The sequence below is a fragment of the Fukomys damarensis genome, unplaced genomic scaffold, assembly GCF_012274545.1.
Source record: "Fukomys damarensis isolate Sample0158 unplaced genomic scaffold, DMR_v1.0_HiC HiC_scaffold_8, whole genome shotgun sequence".
NCBI lineage: Eukaryota > Metazoa > Chordata > Mammalia > Rodentia > Bathyergidae > Fukomys > Fukomys damarensis.
In genome coordinates, this window is record NW_022900920.1 from 6,634,917 (window position 1) to 6,646,756 (window position 11,840).

General features: G+C 40.0%; 1 long non-coding RNA gene across 1 annotated transcript in view; it reads left to right on the top strand.

The window, feature by feature from the left end:
• Nucleotides 1-2,859: 2,859 nt before the first annotated feature.
• LOC104859691 overlaps nucleotides 2,860-11,840 on the top strand; it is a 9,803-nt gene continuing 822 nt past the window's right edge. The window contains exons 1-3 of the long non-coding RNA XR_779462.2: nucleotides 2,860-2,936; nucleotides 3,437-3,500; nucleotides 4,075-4,147. This is a non-coding gene — a long non-coding RNA (uncharacterized LOC104859691). The remainder of the gene's footprint in view (nucleotides 2,937-3,436; nucleotides 3,501-4,074; nucleotides 4,148-11,840) is intronic.

An 11,840-nucleotide genomic window follows, 5' to 3' on the forward strand; every position in this document is an offset into this window, starting at 1 on the left:
TCATTTCAATTCATTATTGCAGTGGTGATAAAGAGTTTTGTAAGATGGCCGTGAGCACTGAGTGAATAACGGGTGTAGCACCAGGGCCTGGTAGGCCAACAAACATCATATAATCACCTCACTGATGCTAAGAAGTCAGGATTGTTATCCTGATTTTACATGAAAGAAACTGAGGGGCAGTTTAGTCACAGGGGAACTGCAGTGCCCACTGGTAAATACGCAGAGGAGGTGCTCAGGGATCTGACCAAGCTCTGAGCCTGGGAGGCTGTGCCCAGTGTCCAGGCAGCCTGCCTCCTCTGGACACAGGATACTCCCCAAATCAAGGATTTAAAATAAGTGATCTGTGTATGGGATCCTTCTGGAGTTATAGACCCAGTGAGGCTCATAAATTAAGAGAACTAGTAACAGTGACACCACCAAGTGGCCATCCATGGGCACCAAAGGCCAGGTTTGAACATGCACAACACTATTACTAAGGTCTTTGTTTCTCTTCCTGATATGTGCCTCTGTCCTGAGCAGGCCCTGAGCTGAGTCTCACCACCCTTGATTGGTACATTCCCACCTGTTGTTGGATGCTGGGCTGGGTACATTTGGGAACCGCAAGTGATTAGTCCTTGTGGGGCCTGTCTTCAGCCTTGGAGACATGATGAAGCTGCCTGTCTGAGGAAGGCTAGGATGGCAAATGTCCCAGCTGGATAGACCTAAACTTCCTCACATAAACTTCTGCTGGGGAATCCTTAGCAAAGGCAAGTGGCTTTACCCAACTAGATAGTACTTCTTTGATACCTCCCAAAAGACTGCTATTGTGCTGCAAAACTTGCCTTAGTGTCTTATCTTCAAAAATAAATATGACAGCTATGAAGTCAGTAAGCCTATTTTGAAAAGAGGATTAGAGACTACCAAATCTACAGAATGCAGAAAATCAGCTTGGCCCCTTTTTCTGAAGATTTTGGGAGTATCTGTATAGAACTGCCTCAGAAGCAAGGATGCAAGTGGTTTCAGGGAGGAGGAAAAATGATTCTTCCCTCAGACTTCTTCAATCCACAACTTCACCCCTGACAAGCTACTGAGGCAGATTTTGCTTTTTCATTTAAAGTAGTAGTCGGTGCTAGAGAGGACAATGCCTGCAGAAAATAGTTTTGTGGTTTCTGCTATGTCATAACCACTGGGTGTGGATGGAGATTTACCTGGCTCCCTGAGGCTGCCTTGCAGAGGCACCAGCTCAAGCTTGGAAAAAAAATCATGGTTTGGATAGCCCCACACTGACCAGGTGTTCTCCCTGGAAAAGGTACCATTGTCAAATGCAAAGATCTCTGATGCAGCAGACATCCAAGGAAAATATGTGGGCTGGTGAGTTTAAATCAGGATTTGCTTTTGGATGGTTGATGATAATGGCATGATTCTTCATTGCTAAAGAGCCTGTATAATACTGCATGCAGATATGTTTCAGAGGATCCTAGAGAGGACTGAGCTTTGCTATCCAGGAGACCCTGTCCTGACTCCAGCAACACATACTTGGATGCTATGGTGAGCCATGTTCTGAGCTAAAGTTTGATACCTCATGGCCACAGAGCCTTATACCAGACACTTTGAACCCAAACTTCCCAACTGGTAACTAACAAAACTGAAACAAGGATAGTAGCAATAAGGCAAGGAATAAATTAATAAATGAGTACATATGTGGAAAGCTTGGTGCAGAGGATGCACCTGCTAAATTCATGTTCTATTCTTGTTATTAGCAGAGATTAAATTATCTAGGCAAACCTAAATCAAGTCAGAAGTAAAAGAAATTTTCAAGGAAATATTTTTAAAAGGGTAATGGGTAAGTGGTAAGTAAGTATTGTGCTAGCTGGCTAATAATAATACACTTTAGACCTTGTCCTTCTGCTAACTGGGGTGCTTACCTAATGCTGGCCCTTAGATTATTATTGATGCAGAAATCAAACTCAGAGAAGTTAATGACCTTCCAAGGTCACAGAGCTATTAAATTACAGAGCTACACTTTGCCCAAATTATTGGTCACTGAAATATCTGAAGTTCCAGCATAAACTACTTTAAAAATATGTAAAAGGAAAAGAAAAAGATCTAGAAATTCAGCCAGCCTAGAGTATCAGAGTGCATGAATTCCACTGTAAAACAAATTCTACCCATATTACAGATACATTACAGTTCATGGCTCTCCATTCACCCTTGATCCAACTGCTGGGCCACCTTGGGTTCCTGACTTGGCTCACAGCTAAACATGTGCCCTGTCATATTTCTGTCTTCCATTGTTCCCTCCGGTTCTGCTGAGTGGCTGGGACATGAGCTCTGACAGTGAACAGCCTGTGAGGGTTCTGTGGATGGAGCTGTCATGTGCAGTGGCAATCAGCTGTTACTGACTTGCTCCTTGTGTGCTGTGGGTGCCTGTGGAATTGGGACCTCCTTCCTACTTTGTGTTTTTGCAGCTGCCAGTACTCCTTGGCCTTTTCATTTCTGGTGTTGGGCCTATATTCTTCCTTATCTCGCAACAAGTTCTGAGTTCCTCTTGACACCACCCAGTTTTATCTCATCCTTCAGTGTACCCTGACCTTGCCTTCCTGTGGATGGGGCCTGTCCCCATCTCCTCACCTTCCCTGCTGTGTCCATAGCTACTAAGTGCTTGTCCCCAAACCCAATGTGTGCTCCAGACTCATCTCTGTTACCCCTTAGATTGAGCTTTGGGCAGTTCCTGGAACTTTCCAGACCCCCAGATAATTTCAAGTTCCTTGCATGTGTTCACTCTCAAGAACATTTTCACTTCATTGGTGAAATGTCCAGGTGTGTCAGAGAGCCCCAGCTCCATATGCTTCAGTGTCACCCTTTGTTCTTCCAGTTTAACTGTGCTTCAGGCTGGAAGCCCAGAGAGACTGTGACTGAACTCTGCCTCTTCTCTCCCTTCCTTTGGCTTTCTTCAGGTATCAGGTGTGGGTGGGATGGAGGGAGGGGGATGGGGTGGCAGGGGTGGTACACAGGTAACCGGGTGGTGGCTGGTCTCCAAGGCTAGCACTGCCTTTGGAAGAAGAATGCTTGAGTGGGTTCCTCAGAGATCTTCCCATGGCAGTCTCAGTGTAGACTGTGTTTCTGTATGTTGTATATGATTTCTTAGTCCTGGAACATCTGGTTGTCTTCAACCTCTGCTGACATCTATATTGAAGTAACTTTTTACTTTCTTGCAAAAAAATAAATAAATAAATAAACGTGCAGTGTCTTCACACCCTTCCACCTGCTGATGATGGGTGGAATGTACCTTACTCTTGTGTAACTTTAGCTTGACTATATGGCTTGTTTGGCCAATAAGATATAAACAGATGCCATGGGGAGGGGTCCTGATTGGTCCGTGGGATGTTGAGTAGGGCAGTGCCAGCAGAGTGAGTTCCTGATGTCCTTCAGCATGACTCCTTGCACTTTGTAATAGAATGGGAAGCACATGATGGCCTGCTGGTCCCAGAAGAATGAGAGATCCACAGAACAGACCTGAAGTGAGTTCAAGCCTGACCAAGACCAGCTGAGATCAGCCAAACCACAGCCACTTATAGATGTGGTGTGAGCAGTAATGTTTGCTATTAAAGTTTGGGGTGATTTGTTATGATACTGTGGGAATAGCCAACTGATACTGTGTCACTTTGCCCCTACATAACCCTCAGGACAATGTCCAAGATGACCCAGGGCTAGCTCCCTCCAACAAGGCAGGTCAATTGTATGACCTCCCAGCCAGCAGAGATAGTTCACTTACCCTCTGGACTATAATCTCTTACAAAATCAGCCTTTAGGTATAATGGCTGGTTTTTATAGTATGTAAATCATACCTTGATAAAGATGTAAAGATGACAAACAGAAGCGGGGAAAGGATCCTTGCTCACAACCTAAAGATTCAGTTCTGTGAATCTTAGCACATTTGTAGAGTTCTGCTGTCAGCACACTGCAGACTCAGAGTGTCTCCACAAGCCCTAGCATCCTACAGACTGTCTGCAGTCATTCCCCTTCCCACCCCAGCCCAGTTGGCTTTGATCTCCTTTCTGTCTTTATACATTTGCTTCTTCTGTACATGTTCAGTGAATTTGCTGGAAAGAGAAAAGAAACACCTGCCTCCAAATCGAGAGGGCACTGACAGTCCAAAGAAGTCCAGGTTGGTGAGTGAGTTTATTAAGGGTTATTTCCAGAGTGTTGGATGGCTTATAAGCTGTAGTGCTACCAAAGTCACCAACCCCCTAAACTACTTATTTTATAGGGTTCCAAGGTAAACATAAAAAAAAAAAAAAACCCGAAAGGAATAGACAAGAGTCCTGGGACAGTTTGTGAGCTTGATTCCCTTCACATCCGTATTGGGAACTCCACAGGTCTCAGCAAGCTCTGTCAAACTGCAGTCAGGAACACACCCTTAGCACTTAGGAGGAGCCTGCCAAACAGCCAAACAGAATGGTGTTACTTTGGCTGGGGGTCAGAAGGCTATTCTTCCTACTGTGCCTTTCACACAAATGAAATCCTACATTATACCATCTTTTCATACAGCTTTATTTTATTTTTTTTAAGAGTAGGAAAAATTTATTGAGGGAAAGAAAGCTTCTGTCTAAGAGAGACAGAAGGGGGATCGGAAAGTGGGTTGCCCGCCCACCCTAGTTTTCAAAGATGTTTTATACAGCCAAGCCATGTGGTGAGGCAGGTACAAGTGGCTCATATAGCTTTATTGTTTTGTGTAACAATTTTGAGGTCTTTCCATATTTTAGTAGGTATCAGTATTTCATGGCTCTTTATTGCTGAATTACATTCTGTGATATGGATATACTAGTTATTTTTCCAGCCATTAGAGGACAGACATTTGGACTATATACAATTTAATTATGAAATAATACTGCTATGAATATGCATGTACATATGTTTGAGTTTCCATAGAGTTTATATTCCCAGGAGTGGAATTACTGAATTATATCGTAAGTTTATACTTATATTTTTAAGAAATTATGTGTAAGTGCTTTCCAGAGTGGGTGTGCAATCTTACATTTCTGTGGACAAAAATGTGAATTTAAGATCTGCCACATCCAATGCTTCGTATTATCTGTCCTTTTTATTTTAGTCATTCTAATGAATATAAGGAAGTGTCTCATTATGGTTTTAAGTTGTCCTTGCCTAATGATTAATGGTGCTGATCACATTTTTATGTACGTTTCAATCATTTATATGGCTTCAGCTGGACTCAAGGTAACCTGCAATGTGATTTTATTGTAGACAGTTAAGTTAGGTAGAGATATTCTAGGCAGACAGGGCCAGGCCCTCGAGGGAGTCAGTGCAGAAGATGAGAACACATTACAACTGTGGCTGGAGGCACATCTGTTGAAGGCCAGGCCTCAAGAGAAAGATGAAATGACCAGACCTACCTGCCTCCCCAAAGAATAAGCAATAAACTGAAGACTATACTGTAATTGGTATCACCTGTTCCAATAAAGTCTAAGTAGACATCAGTCACCCAGGTGGGTGGCCAGGACCTTGTGGTTTATCCCTTCTTCACTTTTTTTTTTGTACTAGGGATGGAACTCAGGACCTTGCACTTGTGAGGCAGGCAGCAGAACCACTGAGCTAAATCCTTGGCCCCTTGATCTATCCCTTCTTTAAAAGATCCTTGTTCTTTCCATGTACACTTGCTATGTGACCGGCTTTCCCACTGGATCAATATTACTTAAGTGGTTATATTTGTAATGTTATTGGATGATCATAGCTTTGACCTATACTGTACCCACCTTGTGTTTTTTTTTGTTTGTGTTGGTGTTTTTTTTTATTTGTTTTGTTTTGTTTGAGACAGGGTCTCACTATGTAGTTGAGACTGACCTGGAACTCACTATGTAGCTCAGGCTGGTCTCAAACTCACAGTGATCCTCCTGCCTCAGCCTCCCAAGTGCTGGGATTACAGGTGTGCACCACCACACCCGGCTCCCACCTTGTGTTTTTGCTCTATAAAGCTTCCTTTGAGAAGTGGTCTCATTGGCAATCCACTTTTAGGTTCCCTCTCAGGAGCTATCTCTCTCAATACATTTTTCCTACTCTTAACCTCTGTGGTTCCTTAGAATTCATTCTTTGACTTTGGGGAATACAAACTCAGTGTATCTGACATCTCGCAGGTTGGGAGTTACATTTATTTCCCCCACATCAATTTTACTGTTTTAAAAAGCCACTAGACAGAGAGCTGCAGGGCAACCCACATTCAGAACGCCTCCTGCTTTGCAGAAGGTTTTCTCTTACTGAAACATTCCTATTCTTTACTTCTTTTGTCTTCAAATTCATTCTTCAGCATTGTGAGACACAAATTTGGCACATCCGATGGGTTGGAGTTATCTTCCCTATAACATTGACATTACAGGCATTTGCCAGCATCCCTGGCTGTTTTTGTTTTCTTGATGATATCTTTTTAATATCAAAGTTTCTAATTTTAATAAAGATCAGTTTATGAGGTTTTTTTTAATGCCTCATGTTTTTGGTGTCATGTCTAATGATTTTTTGCCTAACACCAAATCATGGAGACTCATCCCTTGCTTTCTTCTAGAAGTTTTATAATGTTGGCTCTTACATTTAGGTTGTGTATCATTTTGAATATTGTTTATGAAAGGGTCTAATTTACTGTTTTCATCTGAATATTCATAATTCCTGTTGTGTCAATTCTGATGAATTGTATCTTTCAAAGAATTTGTCTATCTCATCTGAGTTGTGAATTTATAGTCCTAAAACTTTCACAATATTCCTTTATATTTTCACATATCTTTAGACTGTAGTGCATCCCTTTTTTAATTTTGATATTGGCTTTTTGTTGTTGTTGTTGTTACCAGGGATTGAACTCAGGACCTTGCACTTGCAAGGCAGGCGGTGGAACAACTGAGCTAAATCCCCAGCCCTAGTGTTTTATAATTTTAAATGAGTTTTTAAAGGACCAGTGATTTACTTTGTTGGTTTTTTCTATCATTTGTTATGTTCTATTTAATATATTTGTGTTGGTGTCTATTTTACATTAAATTTACTTTATTTAGATTATTTCTTTTGAAAAATTTTATCTCACTTATATTTTTTTTTCCTTGAATATAACTTCCATCCCTGTTATACGGGCTTGTAGTAGTGATTTTTAAAATAAATAATTTTGTAAAAGTGTATTTATTATTATTTTCTTTATTTTAAACTGACAAGATTCTATATATTTTGGTGTAAAACAAGATTATTTGAGCTATGTATACATTGTGAAATGATATTTTTCTTTTAAATCTTAAGACAGAACTTAATTGTTGACTTTAAACTTTTATTTTTCTCGCATAACCTTTTAAAACTAGCTGCATCCCACACATTTTGTTATGTTAGTTTTTATAAGCATTCAATTAAAAAATATATCCTAATTTTCTTGGTGATTTATTATTGATCAGTACATTATTTAGAAGCTTGTTGCTTAATTTTCAAATGGTGGGTTATCTTGGTGTCCAGTTTAATTTCAGACAATATATTATATATGATTTTAATCCTTTGATATTTACTGAAGTTTGTTGCTGCTCCTACTGCTGTTGCTTTTGGTCCCAGGATATGACTTACCTTGGTGAATATTCCTTATGTATTTGAAAACAATATGTTATATACAGTTACAACGTTCTATAGATGTTAGCTAGGTCAGGTTGTTTAATGATAGTTTCCAAACCTCTATAAATTAATAACTTTATATGTGAGGTCTTATCAATTTCTGAGATATGAATATTAGAATCTCTTATTATAACTGTGGATTTGTATATTTTTTTCTCTTGGGCTATCGAATATTGCTGTATATTGAATTTTCTTATCGGGTGTATATGCATTTGGGATTGTCATTTGCTTTTTTTAAATAGGGTTTCACTATGTAGTTCAGGCTGGACTTGAATTCACTATGTAGCCCAGGCTGGCCTCAAACTCATCCTGCCTCAGCCACCCAAGTGCTAGGATTACAGGTACGTCCCATCATGCTTGGCTGTCATATTATTGAAGAATTTCTCTTTTCACTATTATGAAATGGTCCTCTTTATCTCAGATAATATTCTTTGTCCTAAAATCTGCTTTGTTGTAGATGTAGCTACATAACCTTTGTCATGACTAGTACTTGAATTGTGTATTTTTTTCCTTTTTTTTGTTTTAAATTTCTTTTTTGTTAATTTACTTTCAATATTTAAGCTATAAATCACTCTTATATTTAAGATGTACCTTTTAAAAACAGTATGTATTAGAGCCTTGCATTATCCAATCTGATGGTCTTCACCTTTTATTTGAAGTGCTCACTCCATTTACATTTACTGTAACTTTTGATATGTGGAGTTTAACTCTACCACACTGCTATTTAATTTTCCACTTGTACCATCTGTTTATTTTTTCTCATCTTCTTGTTATTCTTCAGGATTAATTAAGCATTTTTAGTGTTAGATTTTTATCTTTTCAGTTTGCTTTGTTGGCTACACTACTTTTTAAAGTGATTGCTTTTGATATGCATCCCTAACAAATCACAGTTAAATTTGAATTAATATTACACCATTTGGCAGTATAATTTATTTGCCCTGTATAGTTTGTATAATTTATTTATGCTGTTGTCATATATTTTATTTCTACACATGCTATAAACTCAGTCATCAGTGTTGCTTTTGTTTTGAGCAACACTTGTCTTTTAAAGATATTATATTTATTTACCATTTCTTTATGTAGACACACACTTCCAAATAGTATGATTTCTATCTATCTTTTTATTTTTGAGTTAGGCTTTTGCTTTGTAGTTCAGGTTGGCCTTGAACTTGCCATGATCTTCCTGCTTCAGTCTCCCGGTTACTGGAATTACAGGTGTGGATTACCATGCTCAGCATTTCTATTTATCTCGAATAACTTTCTTTAGCATTTCTTAAGGTGTTAGTGACAAAGTCCCTGAGTTTTGTTTACTTCAAAATGTCTTTACAATCCTTTGTTTTTGAAGGGTATTCTCCTTTGGTGCAGAGTTAGAGTTTTTCTGCAGTTATTTTGTATGGTTAGTGTGTTGTTCCATCATTACATATGTCAATAGTTAACATTTTCCTATGTTCTAATTTTTCTCTGGCTTCTATTTCTTTTGATAAGAAGTCAGCTGCCATGTTTTACACTTTTCAAGAACCCATATTATCTCAACTTTTCTATATACATAGTTGATCACTTCTGTTTACCTGTCTGCAAGTTCATTGATTCCTTTTTTCCCCTTTGTCAAATATAATATTAAAGTATGTCACTTTTTAGATATCATATTTTTCACTGCAGGGCAATTTCTATTTTGATTTGATTCTTCATTTCTCACCTGAAATTACTTATCTCTTCACTCATTATGTCCATCTTTTTTAATAAATCCTCTGACATAGTTGTAATTGTTACAGTCCTCCTCTAATCACAGTACCTGAACCATCTGGAATTCTGCTTCTAGTGACTTTCTTTTTCATATTTTTATACTTTACCACATACTTCATAATTTTTATGTGATTCTGGACGTGGTATATAAAAGGGCACCAGGAGTGAAGCATACTATATGGTTAGTTGTTTTTATTTCTGTTTTTTAAAGAAGGATTTCTCTGTGCTGTTTAAGGTGGGGGGTGGCCATTTAGATGTATCTAGGGTCAGTTGTTCTGAGGCTTACTGAGCTTCAATAGATTGGTTCACCCTACATTCACCTAACTTGGAGCCCATGAGGTCAGCATTTGAGCTGGAAGGAATGAGTCACAGTTTCATTTGGCTTTTGGCTCATCTTTTCATATGCTTCAGAATCTAAGCTCTGAATGACCAAGACTGTACAAATCTCTCTTATTGCTATTTTCTCCATTTCCATGTTTTTAAATTTAGGTCCTTTTTAGACAGACCTACTTTGCCCAGGCTGTCCCCACTTTCATCATAGACCACATATCCCAGTTTCTGTAGGTCCTGACCTAGGCAGGTCTACTTCTGCACTTTTTCCCATGTGAACAGAAGCAGAATTCAGATTATGAGGTTTTCATGCATCCGTCTCCATGATGACCCATGCAAAAGTGTGATTTTAGTTTAATTTGGTTAATTCTGTTGTTACAACAGAAGCAAAACTCATTCACATTTTTCTGCATTTTAACTGGAAGCAGAAATCTCACCTTGAAGACTTCAGGTTTAGGACTGGAAATATCTTACCTATGCCACAAACTCCAGAGGAATAGCTCAACTTCTCTGAGTGGTTTTCTTTAAAACCTTTTGTCACTTAGCCTGAATTAGGGAGAAATAACTGCACGATCTGGTGGAGAAACATCAAGTGTTCTAAAATTTTTTCCAGAGAAATTGTTTTCCCTTTTCAACTTTCACTTACATATTCAGCGAGAAAGAATGAACTAAGGCCCCCCAAATCTTTTGGCTACCCATTGAAGCCTCAGAAGATGGAAAGTCTTCCTGTAGAATATCCTGTTCCAGGACCATGGTGTACACAAAACTACAACTAGCTGGGCACTGATTCCCTGGAAAACTTAACTTTTACTTAAGATAAAGAACTTTGTATGGGATGTATGACCCCAAGTCAGCAGAGTGAGGGAAAGGGCAGAGAGGGGGAGAGAGTGGGGGAGGGAGGAAGGGAGGGAGAAAGAGAGAGAGAGAGAGAGAGAGCAATGTAAGGCATGACCCTGCTATGCTGGTCATGAGGTCACAGCCAACCATATGGAGACACCATTTGCTACTTGGCTGGTTCACACAGGATGACTCGCCACCTGGAGAAATCTGGCAGCATAGAATGTCTCCAGGTAGACAGGAAGAAGTCTTCCTTGGAACTCTTATGGGAAAGAGGAAGGAGAAGCAAAGTTCACTACCTTTGTGAATGGCCCCCACTTCAGCAACCTGTCAGCAAGCCAGAGACAGATCCTGGCATGGAGTTATACAGGCTGTCCTCACATACCTGACCCCAACATCTACTTAACCTCCTTGCTTGCCACTTCCTTCCCCCGTCTCTCCAGCTTAACCACTTAGGCCTTTCTTGCAGTTCTTTGAAAGCATCATGTTTGTACTTCACCACATTCCTCCTGGAAGCAAGTCCCCTATTTTCCTCTGGCTTCCTTCTGCCCATCTAACGTATGTTGGCTCTGATGTCCCAGTTTTGGGGTGGCTTCCCTAACATGCCTTGTTTCCCATAATCCACAGCAGTCCCCCTCTGCTGACTCTCATTAGAATGTTCACCTCCCTCACTGAGTGGCTCAACTATGCCAGCAAATTTTCAGCGTATCGCCAATGCCTAGCAGCATGCCTAGCATATACTAGGTGTTTATTAAATGTCCGTGGGACCTGTGTGTCAGTGTCCTTGTTAGCCCATAAAAGAATCTCTCTCTCTTCTCTCCAGGACTAATAGTCAAGATGTTACATTCCTTCCATTGAGGAGTCACTATCGGTCAGCATGATACCCAAACTCCCAGGCTGGGCTGGGTCAGGGAGCTCCTGAGTGCTAGCAGTACTGCCTCACTCAGCTGGATGTACACTGGCGTGAATGGCTCTTTCATTGACAGGTTTAAATTCATGTGCCAAGGCACAATAGAGTTGGAGCCCACACCATAAGTTGATTCACTGAAATGCTCTTAAGGACCCTCATTGGGCTGGTTTCTCATACCACTCTTATGACAGGCCTGCCACTGTCATCTATACCCCAAGAATACAGCACTCTGTACCATGTCTCCTGGAGTTCTCCAGATTCTGATGCACTGGGCTTCAGCTCAGTGCTGCTGGCACCTTGGGCCCTCCACACAGTGGGTGGCAGGTGGAACATCAGCAGGAAGAAATGAATGGTATATTTAGAGCAGAAATTTCAAATTTTTTTTTTTTTTTTTTTT